Below are 21,953 nucleotides of genomic sequence, written 5' to 3' on the forward strand. Positions count from 1 at the left end.
CTTGTAATAAATTTTCTGAATTGTTCATCAGTGTCTTTTTCCAAACCGAGCTTAGTTTTCTCATCTCTGAGTTCAAAAAGTTTAGTATTTTCAGTTCTGAGCACGCATAGGCGGTGTTTTCACCTCTCAGCATGCACTAAGTTCAGTGATTCCACTTTTGAGCACTCAGTGCTCCGTGTTCGAACTTCTGAGGTCACACGGAGCACAGTGTTTTAACCACTGAGCACACACACAGATATCAGTGCTTTCAACTCTAAACACACACTCACACAGTTTCTGGATGAAATACACACAACCGAGGAGGAGATCAAGAAGCTGCTATGTGAACTTGACACCTCAAAAGCGGTGGGACCAGACAATATCTCTCCGTGGGTCTTAGAGAGGGAGAAGAGACAGTGTGTGTGTCACTAACAACAATTTTCAACAAATCTATTGAAACTGGACAACTCCTGAGGTATGGAAGACGGCAAATGTGGTCTCCATCTTTGGTAAGGAGACAGACTTGAGGCACTAAACTGTAGACCAGTGTCACTGACGTGTATAATATGCAAAGTCATGGGGAAGATTATCAAGAGGAGAATGGTGGAGCACCTAGAACAGAACCAGGTTATAAAGGAAAATTAGCACGGATTCAGGGAAGGAAAATCCTGTGTCACAAACCTACTTGAGTTTTATTACAGGGCAACAAAAGTAAAACAAGAGAATGAGGGGTGCGTAAAGTACATTTTCTTGGACCACAAGAAGGCCTTCAACAGTTCCTCGCAAGAGATTAGTGCAAAATCTAGAGAATCAGGCACGTATAACGGGAAGGGCATTGCAATGGATCAGAGAATACCTGACAGGGAGGCAACAACGAGTCATGGTACGTGATCAGGTATCACAGTGGGCATCTGTGACGAGCGGGATCCCACAGGGGTCAGTCCTAGGACCAATGTTGTTTTTGGTATATGGGAATGACATGACAGAAGGAATAGACTGTCCCTGTTTGCAGATGATGTGAAATTAATGAGGAGAATTAAATCAGATGAAGATCAGGAAAGACTACAAAGAAACCTGGACAGGCTGCAAGCCAGATCCAGCCAAATGCAAAGTCATGAAGATCGGGGATGGGCAAAGAAAACCGCAGGCAGAGTATAGGCTAGGTAATCAAAGACTACAAACTTACTCAAGGAAAATGATCTTGGGATGATTATAATACCGAGCACATCTCCTGAGGCGGACATTAACCAGATAACTGCTGCAGCATATGGGCGACTTGCAAACCTGAGAATAGCATTCCAGTATCTCAGTAAGGAACGTCATGCCCGTACTAGAGTATGCAGCACCAGTCTGGAACCCACACCTGGTCAAGCACGTCAAGAAATTAGAGAAAGTGCAAAGGTTTGCAACAAGACTAGTTCCATAGATAAGGAGAATGCCCTACGAAGAAAGGTTAAGGGAAATCGGCCTAATGCCACTGGAGAACAGGAGGGTTAGGGGAAAACATGATAACGAAATACAAGACATTACGAGAAATGGATAAGGTGGAAAAAGGCAGGATGTTCCAGAAATGGGGCACAGAAACAAGGGATCACAGTTGGAAGTTGAAGACTCAGACGAGTCACTGAAATGTTAGGAAGCATTTCTTTAGTCACAGAGTTGTTTGAAAGTGGAATATTCTAGCAAGTGACGTAGTGGAGGCAGGAACCATATATAGTTTTAAGACGAGGTTTGGTGAAGCTCATGGAGCAGGGTCAAAGAGGACCTAGTAGTGACCAGTAAAGAGTCGGGGCCAGGAGCTATGACTCGACCCCTGCAACCACAAATAGTTGAGTACATAAATAAGTGTGAGGAATTGCAGGAACGAATCACGAAGGCATGCCCAGATATTATAACACTCACACAAAACTTAGAGATAACAAACGTGACCGTTGCGCTTAGGCTATCAGATCCTGATGAGAGTCAGAGGGAACAGAGGGGAAAGAGTATCACTGCTCATCAGAAACCAATGTAGTTTTGAGATGGGAGGAACGAACAGAGGGGAAATCAGTTGACTACATATTAGGGATACTTCAGTAATATACAACCCTCCACTGAATAGCAAGACGCCAAGACAAGATTATGGTGAGAGCAACAGAACAATGGTGGATACACTAGCTGAGGTGGCCAGAAGGGCCGACATGAGCTGTGATGTACATGTGGGTCAGTGGGCCATCAGCAGCAAATCTCTTTGATCAGGCAAGCGCCAGACTAGCTTGGCCCATTGCAGAGCTTTGAGGAATCAGGCACAAATGGAACATCTAGGAACATATGGAACATCTCGTCCCAGAGCACACGCAAGGCTAAGCTTGTTATATCTTAGCATCGATATTATATCTTAGTTGGATATTCACACCATTGAGCGCGCACACCTCAGTTTTCGCACCTCTAGGGACATATTGAACTCGGATCACACACGGTGCATGTTCCTAGTCCTGCCTGAGTCTTCCCTATCGAGCCACGTATGTGACACGGTAACATCACAAAACATGAATGCACATTCCTGACTTTACGTTGAGTCACGTGCAAACATGACTCACGAAATCGTAATGACACGATTGCAAACAATACATGGCTAACGCGTCGGTCTGGAGTTTTGTGACTCTGATCGCGGGTTCTAACCCCACCCATGGTAAGGTTTCTTTTCACACGCAAACTTTACTGTCGAGCGATAATCTCCATTCATAAAGCTGACTTTACACATCAGCTTCTCGTAAAGCTGTTAAAGGCAGTAGCCCCTAAAGTCTCATCCTCAGGCAAGTTCATGTAACAAATTCTTGTAAACTTGCCACGAACAGTACCTTCAAGTTTGGCCACTTGACTTACTGACCATAAAAATCATTAAGTCACTCCGCGGTGAGTCTTCGTGCCAAGGCTGCGTCAAAAGCAGAAATTCTGGTCAGAAATTAATCCCAAACTTTCCGTCTGGGATGCAGCCTGAGAAGTTTATTAGTAAAGAGTTCTAAAGGATTCTCTTCTTGATTTCAAATATTTTTGTTTCCACTTACTGATGCTTGGAGATTGTTTGCACACTTTTCTGTATATTTTTTTAAGAACATAAGAACATAAGAATGGAGGAACACTGCAGAAGGCCTACTGGCACATACAAGGCAGGTCCTTATCAAAACGACCTCTAACCAAAACAACCCAAGAATTAACTCCCATACCCAATGACACCAATCAATCCCAGCCCGTCCCACTCATATAGTTGTCCAATCTCTTCTTAAAACTACCCAAGGTCCTAGCCTCTATCACCCCACTGGGAAAATAGTTCCACGCATCCACAACTCTGTTAGAAAACCAGTACTTACCTATGTCGGCCGTCTCCCACCGAGGCAGGGTAACCCAAAAAGAAAGAAAATCCCCAAAAAGAAAATACTTTCATCATCATTCAACACTTTCACCTCACTCACACATAATCACTGTTTTTGCAGAGGTGCTCAGAATACAACAGTTTAGAAGCATATACGTATAAAGATACACAACATATCCCTCCAAACTGCCAATATCCCGAACCCCTCCTTTACAGTGCAGGCAGTATACTTCCCATTTCCAGGACTCAAGTCCGGCTATATAAAAATAACCGGTTTCCCTGAATCCCTTCACTAAATATTACCCTGCTCACACTCCAACAGCTCGTCAGGTCCCAAATACCATTCGTCTCCATTCACTCCTATCGAACACGCTCACGCACGCCTGCTGTACATATTCTGTACAAATTCACATAATATGTGAATATGATGGTATACAGTACCACTAGTTAAGTTAGATGTTTGTGCAACAGTTAGGGATCTCTATTCGAGGGGCCCGGTGGCCTGGTGGCTAAAGCTCCCGCTTCACACACGGAGGGCCCGGGTTCGATCCCCAGCGGGGTAGAAACATTTCGACACGTTTCCTTACATCTGTTGTCCTGTTCACCTAGCAGCAAATAGGTACCTGGGTGTTAGTCGACTGGTGTGGGTCGCATCCTGGGGGACAAGATTAAGGACCCCAATGGAAATAAGTTAGACAGTCCTCGATGACGCACTGACTTTCTTGGGTTATCCTGGGTGGCTAACCCTCCGGGGTTAAAAATCCGAACGAAATCTTATCTTATCCGAAACGTTTCACCTGCACAGTAGGTTTCTTCAGTCGAATATAGAGGCTTCAGAAACAGCAGAGATGTAAAGATATAATCAGACCATCACCCTCAAAGACGCAGTTTTGAGTTAATGGCTCCAGATGTTCAGTAACTCAGAGTATTTCTTTTTTCCATACCAGGAGTATACCTGGAGAGGGTTTCGGGGGTCAACGCCCCCGCGGCCCGGTCTGCGACTAGGCCTCATGGTGGATCAGGGCCTGATCAACCAAGGTGTTACTGTTGGCCGCATGTATCCCGACGTACGAGCCACAGCCCGGCTAGTCAGGTACTGACTTTAGGTGCCTGTCCAGTGCCTGCTTGAAGACAGCTATTGGTAATCCCCCTTATGTATGCTGGGAGGCAGTTGAACAGTCTTGGTCCTCTGACACTTACTGTTCTGTCTCTTGTCGTGCTAGTGGCACTCCTGCTTTTCATTATGGGGATGTTACATCGTCTGCCGAGTCTATTGCTTTCATAGGGAGTTATTTTTGTGTGCAAGTTTGGTACTAATCCCTCTAGGATTTTCCAAGTCTATATAATCATGTATCTCTCCCTCCTGCGTTCTAGGGAGTACAAGTTTAGGAACTTCAAGCTTTCCCAGTAACTGAGGTGTTTTATGGCAGTTATATATACCGTGAAGGCTCTCTGTGCATTTTCTAGGTCAGCAATTTCACCTGCCTTGAAGGGTCATTTGAAGGGTCTATTTTTCAGGTCCTTTACGAGGCTGTGATGAGCAATAGTCGACAGCTTATAGGTAACAACAAGAAATGTTAAGAAGCTTGTCCATACCTCTCGCCTCGCCCAAAGATCAAACCTAGTTACTGTCGGGTAAGAGCCGTACGCGGTACCATTGCATTACAAGGAGACACGATGCGTGCCAATCCACCCGACCTTTATTATGCTTCGTCAGTTTTATGGGTTAATTATTTTATTCAATTTCTTTAAACTCCCTGTTAACCTACATAGATAATAACCAATAACTAAAAGTTAGAATTACATTAAGATACATTTATAATGTGTCGTGGGGTTCGACCCCAGGACACATTGTCCCACCTCGAGACAACACAACGTACGTGTCACCCTGCCCACTACGGCATCGATCCTACAAATAACATGAGCCTAGCGTACTAGGCTTGTTTCATGTTGCGAGAACACTCGCGGCAGGGGATACCCAAGGATTATTTTCGGCCTCCTGTTTGAATACCCTCCTCCACAAGCAGTCTATATAGCAATGAAACAACGAAACAAGTGGTATTGAATCATTTACCAAACTGCGGCAGGCGCGAAAATGTGTTGTGGGGTCGAACCCTGGCCTGCCGCAGTTTGGTAAATTAATATATATATATATATATATATATATATATATATATATATATATATATATATATATATATATATATATATATCACTTGCAGCAAACAATACCCACAACCCAGCAAACCGCCCCGACGGGATCACCATCTATCCTTGGAAGAATGGCAAGCTCTTACCTGTGTGTCCACACTGGCTGACACCTATATCCATCACAGTGTGGGGCGACAGGGAGGAGCTGCTGACCACAGGGAGGAGTACAAGATCAGCAAGTACAGGGACATTAGCCAACAGTATCAATTTGTCCCAGTGGGATCAGAGACCTTGGGATCATGGTACATACACATTAACACTACCTCACGACTAAGAGTTACTTATATACTTATACACACACGCGCACACACACTGCAGGAAGTCCTTCGACACAGTTCCTCACGAGAGATTAGTGCAGAAGCTAGAGGATCAGGCACGTATAACAGGAAAGGCACTGCAATGGATCAGAGAATACCTGACAGGGAGGCAACAACGAGTCATGGTAAGTGATGAGGTATCACAGTGGGTGCGTGTGACGAGCGGGGTCCCACAGGGGTCGGTCCTAGGACCTGTGCTGTTTTTGGTATATGTGAATGACATGGAAGGGTTAGACTCAGAGGTGCCCCTGTTCGCAGATGATGTGAAGTTAATGAGGATAATTAAATCAGATGAGGATCAGGCAGGACTACAAAGAGACCTGGACAGACTGGACACCTGGTCCAGCAACTGGTTCCTCGAATATAACCCCGACAAATGCAAAGTCATGAAGATCGGGGAAGAGCAAAGAAGATTACAGACGGAGTATAGGCTAGGTGGCCAAAGACTGCAAACCTCGCTCAAGGGGAAAGACCTTGGGGTGAGTATAACACTGAGCATGTCTCCGGAAGCACACATCAACCAGATAACTGCTGCAGCATATGGGAGCCTGGCAAACCTGAGAACAGCGTTCCGATACCTTAGTAAGGAATCGTTCAAGACACTGTACACTGTGTACATCAGGCCCATACTGGAGTATGCAGCACCTATTTGGAACCCGCACTTGATCAAGCACGTCAAGAAATTAGAGAAAGTGCAAAGGTTTGCGACAAGGTTAGTTCCAGAGCTAAGGGGAATGTCCTATGAAGAAAGGTTAAGGGAAATCAGCCTGACGACACTGGAGGACAGGAGGGTTAGGGGAGACATGATAACGATATGCAAAATACTGCGTGGAATAGATAAGGTGGACAAAGACAGGATGTTCCAGAGAGGGGACACAGAAACATAGGGTCAGGAAGTGGAATATTCTAGCAAGTGATGTAGGGAAGGCAGGCACCATACATAGCTTCAAGACGAGGTACGATAAAGCTCGTGGAGCAGGGAGAAAGAGAACCTAGCAGCGATCAGCGAAGAGGCGGGTCCACGAGCCGAGTCTCGACCCCTACAACCAAAATTAGGTGAGTACAATTAGACGAGTACAATTAGGCGAGAACACACACACACACACCACATACCTAGTATTATGAAAATAGGTGTAGTATGGCCTGCACACCTGGTTGTAATGGGATCAAAATGATGCAAGCAAAACTCAACAGCAGTATATGACTTGTATTTCCTTCACCAAATAGAGAAGTTGGTTTTACAATAATATAAGAGTAAATGTGCAACACGACCAGCAGCCCAAGTAAGTCTGCCAGTTTGCTTATCACAAGTGAACCACATTGCATCACAGCTTTCGCGGACTTGTCTGTGGTTGGCCGATGAAATGAGGTACTGAAAAAACGATGGGGCCCCCTATTGTCTGTTAAATACTTAGCACCTGGTTCGCTGATTGGGAGGCAGTCTATATGGTAGTGTGACATACGCCGAATAAAATGCATCATACTAAGTAGCATGCCACACCTAGGAAGCGTGCAAGTACTGTAGCTCTTAGGAAATATGCAGATTTGAGTATCAGACAGATCGCGGAAAAGTTCAGCCTAACAAAGTCAACTGTTGATCGGATTCTGAAGAGAGCTGACGACACTGGTGATTGCGGAAAGCTGCGTCGAGGAAGATGTGGACGAAAACGCAAAACAACACCTCACGATAACAGGGTAATAATAAGAAATAGTGTGAAGGATCCTATGGAAACCAGCAAAGATCTAGAGAGAGATTTGGCTTCAGCTGGCGTAAATATTGATTCCTAAACTGCTCGACAAAGGCGCCTTGGAGTTTGCTGAACCGTCAGAAAGCAGGTAAAGAAACAGTTGTTGACTGATACCATGAAGGAAAAAACGGCAGCAGGGGGCACTCGATCATAAGGAATGGATGACACACAAATGGGTGCAGATCAGTGGTAGCGAGACGAAGCAAAGACGAACCTCTTCAGAAAATACACAATCAACAAACGACAAAACATCCACCTAAGATGTTGTTTAGGGGTAGTTTTTCTGCTAAATGCCCTGTTGAGGGAAGGATGAACAGTGACATATACAAGACAATCCTCTCAACTCATTTCCTTCCCATTGTGGATCGAAACTTTCCTGATGGAGAAGGCATCTTCCAGCAGCATCTTGCTCCATGCCACACTTCCAGAAAAATGCCGACATTTTACGGCTAAGCGTTCTAAATTATCCTGGAAACTCTCCAGACCTCAACACAATTGAGAATCTTCGGGCAATAACCAAACACATGATCAGCTGTAAAGAAGCTAATTATCTCTGTTATAAGGACTGGGTACTACGGTGAAAAACTTGTAAATACCAAAGCGTGTTGCAATACTTATAAAAGCAAAGGGTAGTCATATCTCTTAATAAATAATGTCATATCAGTATCGTATATTTCTCAAAAACACATTAATTTTCCAAATAAATGTCTTATGCATACTGGTGTACGCATACACTATCGACAAGCGCCTTTGACAACCAGTAACTAATATAATAGGCCAAGTAATGAATAATGACATTATAACTTCAGAGAAATTAAATTCAATACTTAACTTTCTTCTATTATTTAGTACTCAATTTTCAATAAACATTCCCTTATTCATCGACAATAGACATTATGCTTAAAAAAAAAAAAAAGATATGGGTATCGGGCGAAAATCCTGGAAGGAATGGTCCCAAATCTGCACACAGAAATCACTCCCTACGAAAGTAAAAGACTGGGCAGGCGATGCAAAATGCCCCCAATAAAAAGTAGGGGCACCATTGGTACACTAAGGGAAAACACCATAAGTGTCCGGGGCCCAAGACTGTTCAACAGCCTCCCATCAAGCATTAGGGGAATTACCAATAAGCCCCTGGCTGCCTTCAAGAGAGAGCTGGACAGATACCTAAAGTCAGTGCCGGATCAGCCGGGCTGTGGCTCGTACGTTGGACAGCGTGCGGCCAGCAGTAACAGCCTAGTTGATCAGGCCCTGATCCATCGGGAGGCCTGGTCATGGACCGGGCCGCGGGGGCGTTGATCCCCGGAATAACCTCAAGGTAACCTCCAGGTATAGTCAAAAATTATCGAATCGCTATAACCCTAACATGAATAACCAATATAATTATTATAACCATACCTAAGAGCTAAACCCGTCTATATATAACCAAAAGTAATTTATATTCGCTGGAGCGTGTGCCATTCAATACGTCACAGTGTTGTAAGTCTCCACCAGTTAAAATTGAGATCAAAGAAATGAAACTTATATTCAGCTTCCTGATATATTTGAAGTTGATAGAAAGACGCGAATCCTTCAGTTTATCTACAAGGTATCAAAAAAAAAAAAAGGTACGGGTGGGGATGGAACTCGCGGTGCGTCACCCACCGCGAGTTCAATTCCCGCCCGTACCGTCATTTCTTCACAGTCACGTCATTACAATTTCTTGAGTCAAGCTACAGGGTGTAAAAATGTTTCTCGGGTCACACTGACATGATATCTTTCATTCATCTCAACCAAACTTCGTCATGAAGTCAAGCACGAGAAATAATTTGGTTTTTGAGTCGACCTTAAAATAAATAACTATAGTTGGATTTATGCCGTAAGATCTCCCTTAGAATACGTTGACTGGAAAAGAGTTGTAACAAACACGTTCCACGACTCGCTTTCATTATGACAACATTCCGCTCTGTATAGAGTATTATCAGGTCATATAAGCTGATAATTGGTCATATGACATAGTTGTCTAAGAGGAGGGGGCCAGGAGCTAAGTCTCGACCACCCCACAAACACAAACACGAGAGTGCACAAAACAAGTCGAGTGTCTGTCGAAAAGTTCATTTAACAAGCGGTAACACACACACACACACACACACACACACACACACACACACACACTCTCTCTCTCTCTCTCTCTCTCTCTCTCTCTCTCTCTCTCTCTCTCTCTATACAAAACATTGTCATAATTAAACCTTGTTTAACATCGTATGACTTTAATTTCGTTGACAGTACAGTACTGTATTTTTATCCAATTTGTCTAAAATCAAAAATATTTTCTGTAACGAACTTTCTCACCAGTTCAATATTTTTCTCTATTTATATTTTCTTCTACCTAGACTCACGAAATAGTAATAACACGATTGCAACACGTCGGTCTGGAGTTTTGAGACACTGACCGCGGGTTCTAACCCCTCCCGTGGTATGGTTCTAACTAAACGCATACTATACTATTCAGTCTTACAACAAAAAAACTTATTGTTAACTATATGTTATTTAGAAATGGACCAGGAGCTAGAGACAGATGTTTAGCTAATCAAACAGTTAAATTGGAATTACTCATAACGAGACTAAGTTGACAAACACTGATGTTTAAGTAGTCGAGACATAAATTTTTGATTCTGGAATGTTAACTTGGTTTATATTTAACTTGGTTTATATTTAACTTGGTTTATATTTAACTTGGTTTATATTTAACTTGGTTTATATTTAACTTGGTTTATATTTAACTTGGTTTATATTTAACTTGGTTTATATTTAACTTAGTTTATATTTAACTTGGTTTATATTTAACTTGGTTTATATTTAACTTGGTTTATATTTAACTTGGTTTATATTTAACTTGGTTTATATTTAACTTGGTTTATATTTAACTTGGTTTATATTTAACTTGGTTTATATTTAACTTGGTTTATATTTAACTTGGTTTATATTTAACTTGGTTTATATTTAACTTGGTTTATATTTAACTTGGTTTATATTATTAAAATTTTTATTTAAGAATGTGTTGGAATAATTAAAGATTTATATATTCAAACTACTCATTAATTTCTATTTAAGAATGTGTTGGAAAAATTAAAGATTTATATATTGGATTACTTTGCTAGTTTATTTTTCATTTGATTTGTCTGGAATTTGTCTGTATTGATTTCAGAATTATGACTGATTCTTTATTTTCAGTTGTTCTGAGGCGAGTTAAAATAATTTACATTATTAATTATAATTTTTAGGAAGGGCTAAACCCGTAGGATTATGCAGCCCCTGTGGGGGGAGGGGGTTGGAAAATTAAATTTCCTAGATCAAGAGCCCCTCTCTAGCGTCCAGGAACTTCCCTTGAGGGGTGAAATAAATTATAAATATCTGAAACAACGTCATGGAACAATGCTCTTCTCCAGACTGAGGGACTGACCACCTCAAAACTTTAAGGGTGATGGACTGATTACATCGTCTTCAAGTATCTTCTGCTTCTATCAACTTTTCTGTACTTGACTGAAGAAGCCTACTGGGTAGGCGAAACGTTTCATAATAAAGATACCTAACTGTTGCATATGTGTCTTACCTAACAACGTCAGTGTAACGATAATGTTACAGTTGTTCTTTGAAGATTGACATTATTTTTTTACCCTCAGGGGAGGGATGAAAATTTCTTGCTTAAAGTTATAAGAAGAAAGTTAAACTATCATTGTACAAGACAATAAAAATACACCTACGTATTAATGTCAGACGTCAATGGTTAATATTCATTATTACCAGACAATACACAGCTGGAATCGCTGAGACTCGGTTATGGTGAAGGAATCACTTGTGCCCCAGTTTAGTTTAATATGTTTATTATGCTCCCCATACCCATGCTGTGGGCGGCAGTCAAAAGACATCACAAGGTGACATCACAAGGATGTGTGATGTCACCGTGGTTGTTTAATATATTTATAGATGGGGTTGTAAGAGAAGTAAATGCGAGGGTCTTGGCAAGAGGCGTGGAGTTAAAAGATAAAGAATCACACACAAAGTGGGAGTTGTCACAGCTGCTCTTTGCTGATGACACTGTGCTCTTGGGAGATTCTGAAGAGAAGTTGCAGAGATTGGTGGATGAATTTGGTAGGGTGTGCAAAAGAAGAAAATTAAAGGTGAATACAGGAAAGAGTAAGGTTATGAGGTTAACAAAAAGATTAGGTGATGAAAGATTGAATATCAGATTGGAGGGAGAGAGTATGGAGGAGGTGAACGTATTCAGATATTTGGGAGTGGACGTGTCAGCAGATGGGTCTATGAAAGATGAGGTGAATCATAGAATTGATGAGGGAAAAAGAGTGAGTGGTGCACTTAGGAGTCTGTGGAGACAAAGAACTTTGTCCTTGGAGGCAAAGAGGGGGATGTATGAGAGTATAGTTTTACCAACGCTCTTATATGGGTGTGAAGCATGGGTGATGAATGTTACAGCGAGGAGAAGGCTGGAGGCAGTGGAGATGTCATGTCTGAGGGCAATGTGTGGTGTGAATATAATGCAGAGAATTCGTAGTTTGGAAGTTAGGAGGAGGTGCGGGATTACCAAAACTGTTGTCCAGAGGGCTGAGGAAGGGTTGTTGAGGTGGTTCGGACATGTAGAGAGAATGGAGCGAAACAGAATGACTTCAAGAGTGTATCAGTCTGTAGTGGAAGGAAGGCGGGGTAGGGGTCGGCCTAGGAAAGGTTGGAGGGAGGGGGTAAAGGAGGTTTTGTGTGCGAGGGGCTTGGACTTCCAGCAGGCATGCGTGAGCGTGTTTGATAGGAGTGAATGGAGACAAATGGTTTTTAATACTTGACGTGCTGTTGGAGTGTGAGCAAAGTAACATTTATGAAGGGATTCAGGGAAACCGGCAGGCCGGACTTGAGTCCTGGAGGTGGGAAGTACAGTGCCTGCACTCTGAAGGAGGGGTGTTAATGTTGCAGTTTAAAAGCTGTAGTGTAAAGCACCCTTCTGGCAAGACAGTGATGGAGTGAATGATGGTGAAAGTTTTTATTTTTCGGGCCACCCTGCCTTGGTGGGAATCGGCCAGTGTGATAATAAAAAAAAATAATAAAAAAAATAATTGGTCCAGGGACTGGACTCCAAAGTTTTGATAGCTGTGTCCCAGTCACAGAAAGAATCACTGATTCTCCGCCACATAGATAATATTGAGTCGATGTGGTCCGTCTAATTTATCAACATGTCGGTTCTGTGAACCATTCATCTACAATCCTGTCAGACACTGCAACTTCTTGGGATCGTAATACCTGGGAATTCTTCACTTGCCTAACCCTTGGGCACGACCTACTTCCACATTGGACAAACGTGATACCACCTACGACTGCTGCACCTCTCCTGCCTACGGTATATAAGCTATTTCACGAAGATAATCATTGACACTCAAGCGAGGAGACACACAATTCTCTAAAACACTTGTCATGACGCAATTTCATGATAAAGCATTTCATTTACAATCATTAAGAGCGTCATGTGGTGGCACAGCAAGGGTTGCCTGTCACTTCAGGAGGAGGATTGTGGAGAGCACTATTGGGTGGGTTTAAGCTTAACAAAGATAGTGAGTTTTAGACTTAAGTTTTGACAAGATTTCAACTCGTCAATAAGAACAAATCAATGCAGGTAAATTTAAGGGTATGGGGTTAAAATGGATTTACATTGAGGCTGACACTTAGACTACGCGAGGGTAGGAAATTTTAAGTGAATATCGACAGGACGATCCGACATTTGAATATCGGCAGAACGCTACTACATTTGAATATCGGCAGGACGCACCCATATTTGAATATCGGCAGGACGCTACTACATTTGAATATCGGCAGGACGCTCCAACATTTGAATATCGGCAGGACGCTCCCAACATCAGAACATCGGCAGGACGCTCCCAACATCTGAATATCGGCAGGACGCTCCCAACATCAGAACATCGGCAGGACGCTCCCAACATCTGAATATCGGCAGGACGCTCCCAACATCAGAACATCGGCAGGACGCTCCCAACATCTGAATATCGGCAGGACGCTCCCAACATCTGAATATCGGCAGGACGCTCCCAACATCAGAATATCGGCAGGACGCTCCCAACATCAGAATATCGGCAGGACGCTCCCAACATCTGAATATCGGCAGGACGCTCCCAACATCAGAATATCGGCAGGACGCTCCCAACATCAGAATATCGGCAGGACGCTCCCAACATCTGAATATCGGCAGGACGCACCCAACATCTGAATATCGGCAGGACGCTCCCAACATCAGAATATCGGCAGGACGCTCCCAACATCAGAACATCGGCAGGACGCTCCCAACATCAGAATATCAACAGGACGCTCCCAACATCAGAACATCGGCAGGACGCTCCCAACATCAGAACATCGGCAGGACGCTCCCAACATCTGAACATCGTTGGGTTTACATAAGGTTGATAATAATGTTCTTAATAAAGGAAAATTAAAACATGTTGAAAATCATCACGTAAAACAAAATTACGTAAAATAGTTTTTGTTTACAATATGGAGATGACCTCGTCTTGTAGCTCATGATGCTAAAAAACAATAAAAAAAAAACAGGTACATAATTTCGGAAATGTCCCGAAATGTAGAAAGTCGATGAAAAAATTACGAGAATTTTATGAAATCAAGGACAGTGGAACCTCAAAAATCGAACTGCTCCCAACTCAACCAATTATGTAAGTGTATTTTTGTAAGTGCTTTTATAAGTGTATTTTTGAGGGTCTGAAATGGTCTAATCTAATTCACATTATTCCTGATGGGAATAAATTCGTTCGGTAGTGGCACTCGAACAGCCTTCTGGACCGAAGAAAGTTCGGTATTTGAGGTTCCACTCTAGTTTTTTATATTAAAATACGGGAAATTATACTGTTTGTACATCTCAGTCAATAATATACATTCAGCATCTTGAAAATTCTGAGAATTTATCCCATACGTTTTGCATCACCTCTGGTGATGCTGGAGGAACACAGTTATGTGGCGGTGATGTTGTGGTAGAGGACTGATGGGGAATGGTAATTAATCTAATAATCCAGTCTGTATTCTTCATTACGAAATCAAAGGCAGTTAGTCTGCTCCATGGAATAGGAGAGCTCTTCCAATTCCTTGGACCAAGAGTCATTCAGTATCTTGTAGACACCATCATTATCCCATAATAGGTGTCGGGTTTAAAATCTGTCTTCTCTGGAGGTTAATGTTGAGAGTCACCTAACACTAACACGAAAAATCTCTGGAATATTTACTAAGACGACCTTTAAGTCGATATACACTGGCAGATATACACATCCCAGTGTATATAGTCTGTTACTTATAAACCATACCACGGGTGAGGTTTGAACCCGCGGTCAGAGAGTCTCAAAAGTCCAAACCGCGGGTTCAAACCCCACTCGTGATATGGTTTGTTTGCAATCGTGTCATTACGATTTCGTGAGTCGTGTTACTTACATTTTCCGTTATCATACAATTGGATATCATCACGGACTAAAGACAATTTATCTAACGTTACCTAACCACAAAATGGTTTTATGTAACTTGCTTACTACATCTAAGATACTAAAACGACGGACCTGGATTAACTTAATCGATGAAAATAGACGTGAGAAAGCACTAAGATACGTTTATTAGAAAACGTTTCGGTCCTGGGACCAGGTAAACTCAAGGTAAATACCAAAACGACGTATTTATCCACATGCCATTTTAAACCAATTTGTCGGTATCATTTACCAAGGTTTATACCAACTTGATATTTGACGAAAAAAAGGCACAATGCCGTGATTCGAACAATACACAGATAACCTGCACATAAGGAGATTACGACAACGTTTCGGTCCGACTTGGACCATTTCTAAATCGTACCGCAAAGTCGTAGTAAGTTCCTCTCTATGTGTAGGTTATTTGTGTATTGTTCGAGTCACGGTATTGTGCCTTTTTCTAATTTATAGGCAAAGAATTTCATAAGTCATCCAGGATTTCCATCATATTGGAGACCCTGAGTCAAAGTACGAATTCTGAGAAGCATTTACTGAGGCAACAGACTCTGCCAACCTTCCGTTATCATGCAATTGACTAGTAATTTCAACGACTGAGAATCCCAGCTGTGACAAATCATCAACTGCCTCATCATCCTTAGGTAGATTGATGTGTAAGTATGGTTCAGAAATGGTGATGCGTTGTGTTTGCTTGACCTCCTCTGCTCAAATAACATAGGAGAGTAAACAAGGAAAACAGGAATACTGAGAATAACTTCTTTTGCTTGAAAATGTCTCAGAGTTTGGAGAAATAACTGCTACTACGAACACAATGCTGAGAGTATAGAGCTCAAAGAAACTCGTACAACTGTTCTGAAAGTAAATAATTATTCTATTGAATTATTAATAATCAGTAGGATTACCCACAAAGTCGAAATAATATCTTAGAAACTGAGTTGTGTTCATTTATTGTAAATAATTAACACAAAGGATTTACAATAAATGAACACAACTCAATAATGACCAAACGAAAACTCTCTGAATATTTATTATATTTCTTGATGAATAGTCAATTAAAATTTACTAAATAATTATTGTATTTTTTTCGTGAGAAGTTAAACCCAAAATACAGTCACGAAATCAGAACAACTACGACAAGAAATTATTATTTAAATGATAATTAGAACCTAAACCCGCTACGAACTGTGAGAATGTTTACTGTCCTGCCACAAGCTAAAACATTATACGAACTGTGAGAATGTTTACTGTCCTGCCACAAGCTAAAACATTATACGAACTGTGAGAATGTTTACTGTCCTGCCACAAGCTAAAACATTATACTGTGAGAATGTTTACTGTCCTGCCACAAGCTAAAACATTATACTGTGAGAATGTTTACTGTCCTGCCACAAGCTAAAACATTATACTGTGAGAATGTTTACTGTCCTGCCACAAGCTAAAACATTATACTGTGAGAATGTTTACTGTCCTGCCACAAGCTAAAACATTATACTGTGAGAATGTTTACTGTCCTGCCACAAGCTAAAACATTATACTGTGAGAATGTTTACTGTCCTGCCACAAGCTAAAACATTATACTGTGAGAATGTTTACTGTCCTGCCACAAGCTAAAACATTATACGAACTGTGAGAATGTTTACTGTCCTGCCACAAGCTAAAACATTATACTGTGAGAATGTTTACTGTCCTGCCACAAGCTAAAACATTATACTGTGAGAATGTTTACTGTCCTGCCACAAGCTAAAACATTATACTGTGAGAATGTTTACTGTCCTGCCACAAGCTAAAACATTATACTGTGAGAATGTTTACTGTCCTGCCACAAGCTAAAACATTATACGAACTGTGAGAATGTTTACTGTCCTGCCACAAGCTAAAACATTATACTGTGAGAATGTTTACTGTCCTGCCACAAGCTAAAACATTATACTGTGAGAATGTTTACTGTCCTGCCACAAGCTAAAACATTATACTGTGAGAATGTTTACTGTCCTGCCACAAGCTAAAACATTATACTGTGAGAATGTTTACTGTCCTGCCACAAGCTAAAACATTATACGAACTGTGAGAATGTTTACTGTCCTGCCACAAGCTAAAACATTATACTGTGAGAATGTTTACTGTCCTGCCACAAGCTAAAACATTATACTGTGAGAATGTTTACTGTCCTGCCACAAGCTAAAACATTATACTGTGAGAATGTTTACTGTCCTGCCACAAGCTAAAACATTATACTGTGAGAATGTTTACTGTGAGAATGTTTACTGTCCTGCCACAAGCTAAAACATTATACTGTGAGAATGTTTACTGTCCTGCCACAAGCTAAAACATTATACTGTGAGAATGTTTACTGTCCTGCCACAAGCTAAAACATTATACTGTGAGAATGTTTACTGTCCTGCCACAAGCTAAAACATTATACTGTGAGAATGTTTACTGTCCTGCCACAAGCTAAAACATTATACTGTGAGAATGTTTACTGTCCTGCCACAAGCTAAAACATTATACTGTGAGAATGTTTACTGTCCTGCCACAAGCTAAAACATTATACTAACTGTGAGAATGTTTACTGTCCTGCCACAAGCTAAAACATTATACTGTGAGAATGTTTACTGGGGAAAAACTTAAAAAGAAAATTTATGATCATAAAATATAAAATAATCAATATTAAATTTTTTATAATAAAAGTGTTGTATATAATATAAAAATTATATAAAAAAAAAAATAACAAAATTTATTTGTGATACAAATACACCTAAACACTGGCAGTGGGTGGAGGGGTGGTGTGGGGGCCAGTGGTGGAGGGGTGGTGTAGGTGGGCAGTGGGGGAGTGGTGGGGGGAGGTGGCAGTGGTGGAGTGGTGGTAGGTGTGGCAGGGGTGGTGGTGTAGGGGGCAGTGGTGGAGTGGTGGTGTAGGTGTGGAGTGGGGGAGTGGTGGTGAGGTGTGGCAGTGGTGGAGTGGTGGTGAGGGGGTGGTGGGGGGGAGGTGTGGCAGTGGGATGGTGGTGTAGGGGGGGTGGTGGAGTGGGGGGTGGGGTGGCAGTGGGGGGTGGGGTGGGGATGGTGGGGGTGGTGTAGGTGGCAGTGGGGGAGTGGTGGTGAGGTGGGCAGGGTGGGTGGGGGTGAGGGGGGCAGGGGGGAGGGGGTTAGGTATTGGAGTGGTGAGGGCAGTGGTGAGGGTGGTGTGGGTTTAGGTGTGGGGGAAGGGGGGCAGTGGGGGACTGGGGTGTGGGGTGGTGGGTGGTGGGTGGGCAGTGGGGAGGGTGGTGTAGGTGGCAGTGGTGGGGGTGGTGGGGGTGGGAGGAGGGGGTGGTGGGTGTTGATGGTGGAGGGTGGAGGGGCGGGTGGAGTGGTGGTAGGTGTGGCAGGGGGAGTGGGGGTTTGGGTGTGGCAGTGGTGGAGTGGTGGTGAAGGTGTGGGGTGGTGGATTGGGGTTTAGGTGTGGGTGGGGGATGGTGGTGAGGTGGGGGTGGGGAGGGGGGTGTAGGTGTGGCAGGGGGGGGGGGTTGAGGGGGGGGGGGTGGTGGTAGGTGTGCGGGGGGAGGGGGTGTGGGCGTGGGGGGTGGTGTGGTGCAGGGGAGGGGGGGGGAGGTGTGCAGTGGGGAGTGGGGTAGGTGTATGGGGGATGGGGTGTGGTGGGCAGTGGTGGAGGGGGTGGGTGGCAGGGGGAGGGTGGGGGGTTTGGGCAGGGTGGTGGGGTGTGGTGTGGCATGGTATGGGGTGGGGGTGGCAGGGTGGGGGTGGCGGGTGGCAGGGTGGGGGCAGGGCGGGTGGGAGGTGGGCGGGGGGTGGTGGTGGGGTGGGGAGTGGGGATGGGGTGAGGTGGGCAGTGGTGATGGTGGTAGGGTAATGGGGAGTGGGGGAGGGGGAGGGGGGAGGTGGTGAGGGGCCAGTGGTGGGTGGTGGTGCCCTTTGTGGTAGTGGTTAAGTGGTGGTGGGGGGGGGAGGGGGGAGGTGGGCAGGGTGGAGGGGGTGAGGTGGCGGGGGGAGGGGGAGGTGGGCAGGGGGGGGGTGGTGTAGGTGTGGCAGTGGTGATGGTGGAGGTGGGGGGTGGGGGAGGTGGGCAGGGTGGATTGGTGAGGGTGTGGCGGGGGGAGTGGTTGTGGGTGGGCAGTGGAGGGGTGAGGTGGCAGTGGTGGAGTGGGGGGAGGGGTGCAATGGGGGTGAGGTTATGGTGGAGTGGTGGGAAGGGTATGGGGGGTGGGGTGAGGTGGCAGTGGGGGATGGGGTGATGGGCAGGGTGGGGGGAGGTGGGCAGTGGTGGAGTGGGGTGTAGGGTGGCAGTGGTGAGGGTGGTGAGGGGGCAGTGGGGGGAAAGGGGGTGTGGTGGCAGGGGGGTGGTGGTGAGGTTGGAGTGGTGGGGGGGGGGTCAGGGAGTGGTGGGTGTAAGGTGGTAGGGTGGTGTAGGTGTGGCGTGGGGGAGGGGGTGGGGTGGGCGGGTGAGTGGTAGGTGGGCGGGGGGAGTGGTGGTAGGTGGGCAGGGGGGTGGTGGTAGGTGTGGCAGGGGGAGGTGGGGGTGGGGGGTGGGGGGGGGTGGTGTGGGTGTGGGGGGTTGGAGTGGTGGTGTGGTGGCAGTGGTGGGGGGGTGTGGTGGGCAGGGGGGGGGTTGGTGGGGGGGTAGGTGGGGGGGCAGGGTGATGGGGGGTAGGTGGGCAGTGGGGGAGTGGTGGTGTGGTGCGGAGGGGGGTGGTGTAGGTGGCAGTGGTGGGTGGTGGTTAGGGTGGCAGTGGTGGAGTGGTGGTAGGTGGGCAGTGGTGGACTGGGGGGGGGTGGGCAGTGGTGGAGTGGTGGTAGGGTGGCAGTGGTGGAGGGTGGTGTGGGTGGGGGGTGGTGGGTGTGGCAGTGGGGGGATGGTGGGGGGGCGGGATGGTGGTGTAGGTGTGGCGTGGTGGAGGGGGTAGGTGGGCAGTGGGGGACTGGGGTGGTGGGCAGTGGGGAGGGGGTGTGGGGGCGGGGTGGTGGTGGTAGGTGTGGCAGTGGTGGAGGGGGTATGGGCAGGGTGGAGTGGGGGTGTGGTGAGCAGTGGTGGAGTGGGGTAGGGTGGCAGTGGGGGAGGGTTGTGAGGTGTGGCAGTGGTGAGTGGGGGAGGGGGAGTGGTGGGGGGGTGGTGTGGCAGTGGTGGAGTGGTGGTGTAGGTGGCAGGGGGGGTGGTGGTAGGGTGGCAGGGTGGGGGTAGGTGGGCGAGGGAGTGGTGATGAGGGGGGCAGTGGTGAGTGGGGGTAGGTGTGGCAGTGTTAGTGGTGGTGTATGTGGCAGTGGTGGAGGGGGTGTGGGGGGCAGGGGGACTGGGGGGAGGGGGGAGTGGTGGAGGGGTGGGTGGGCGTGGGGGTGGTGGTAGGTGAGCAGTGGTGGACTGGGGGTGAGGTGGACAGGGGGAGTGGTGGTGTGGTGGGGGGTGGAGTGGTGGTGGTGTGGCAGTGGGGGAGTGGGGGTGTGGTGGCAGGGAGTGGTGGTGAAGGTGGGCAGGGGGGGTGGTGGTGTAGGTGGGGGGTGGGGGAGGGGGGGGGAGGTGGGGTGGTGGGGGGGGGTATTGGCAGGGGGAGGGTGAGGTGTGGCAGGATGGTGGAGAGGTGTGGCAGTGGGGGGTGGGGGGTGAGCCAGGGGGGTTTTAGGTTATGGTGGGGGGGTGAGGTCAGTGGTGGGTGGTGGTGTGGGGGGTGGGGAGGGTGGTTATGGAGAGGAGGGGGGGGTGGGGGTGGGGGGGGGTGGTGTGGGTGTGGGTGGGGAGGGTGGTGTAGGTGTGGCAGTGGTAAGTGGGGGTGTAGGTGTGGGGTGGGGGGGGGTGAGGGTGGAGTGGGGGGGTGGGGGCGTGGTGGGGTGGTGGGGTGGTGGTGGTGAGGGTGGCAGTGGTGGAGTGGTGGGGGGGGCAGTGGGGAGGGTGTGGAGGGGTGGGGAGTGGTGGTGAGGGGCAGTGGTGGACTGAGGTTTAGGGTGGCAGTGGTGGAGTGGTGTTGGGGTTTGGGCAGTGGTGGAGGTGGGGGTGGGCAGGGTGGACTGGGTGAGGTGGGCAGGGGGGACGGGTGAGGTGGGGCAGGGGGAGTGGTGGTGGGGGGGCAGGGTGGGTGGGGTAGGTTTTGCGTGGGGGGGGGTTTAGGTGGGGGGGGATGGGGGTGGTGGCGGGAGTGGTGTGGGTGGCAGGGGGAGTGGTGGTGTAGGTGGCGGGGGGAGTGGTGGTGAGGTGGGCAGTGGTGGGGGGGGTGGGTGGGGGGGGGGGAGTGGGTGTAGGTGTGGCGTGGTAGAGTGGTGGTGGGTGTGGCAGTGAGTGGGGGGAGGTGGGCAGTGGTTGGGGGTGGGTGGCAGTGGTTGGGTGAGGTGGGCAGTGGTTGAGGTGGCAGTGGGGAGTGGGGGTAGGTGTGGAGGGTGGGTGGGGGTTTGGGGATGGCAGGGGGAATTGGTGTAATTGGCAGTGGGGGGACGATGGTGGGTGGGTGGTGGAGGGTGGTGTAGGGTGTGGCAGTGGTGGAGTGGTGGTGGGTGGGCAGGGGGACAAGGGTTTGGGTGTAAAGGGGGACTGGGTGAGGTGGGGTGGGGGAGTGGTGGGGGGGGGCGGTGCCCAAGGGGTAGGTGTGGCAGGGTGGACTGGGGGTTTGGGGTGTGGCAGGGGGAGTGGTGGTGTAGGTGTGGCAGGGTGGGGGGGTGTAGGTGGGAGGGGGACGGGGGAAAAAGGGGCAGTGGTGGAGTGGTTGTGAGGTGGGGCAGGGGGAGTGGTTGTGTGGTGTGGCAGTGGTGGAGTGGTGGTGTAGGTGGCAGGGGAGTGGTGGTGAGGGGGTGGTGGAGGGGTGGTGTGGGGGTGGGGGAGTGGTGGTGTAGGTGT

The 21,953-nt window shown here is 46.6% G+C and overlaps 1 protein-coding gene across 1 annotated transcript in view; it reads left to right on the plus strand.

The window, feature by feature from the left end:
* LOC128697391 (nephrin-like) overlaps window positions 1-21,953 on the plus strand; it is a 331,037-nt gene that overhangs the window by 95,293 nt on the left and 213,791 nt on the right.

The sequence above is a fragment of the Cherax quadricarinatus genome, chromosome 44 (genome assembly GCF_038502225.1).
Source record: "Cherax quadricarinatus isolate ZL_2023a chromosome 44, ASM3850222v1, whole genome shotgun sequence".
NCBI lineage: Eukaryota > Metazoa > Arthropoda > Malacostraca > Decapoda > Parastacidae > Cherax > Cherax quadricarinatus.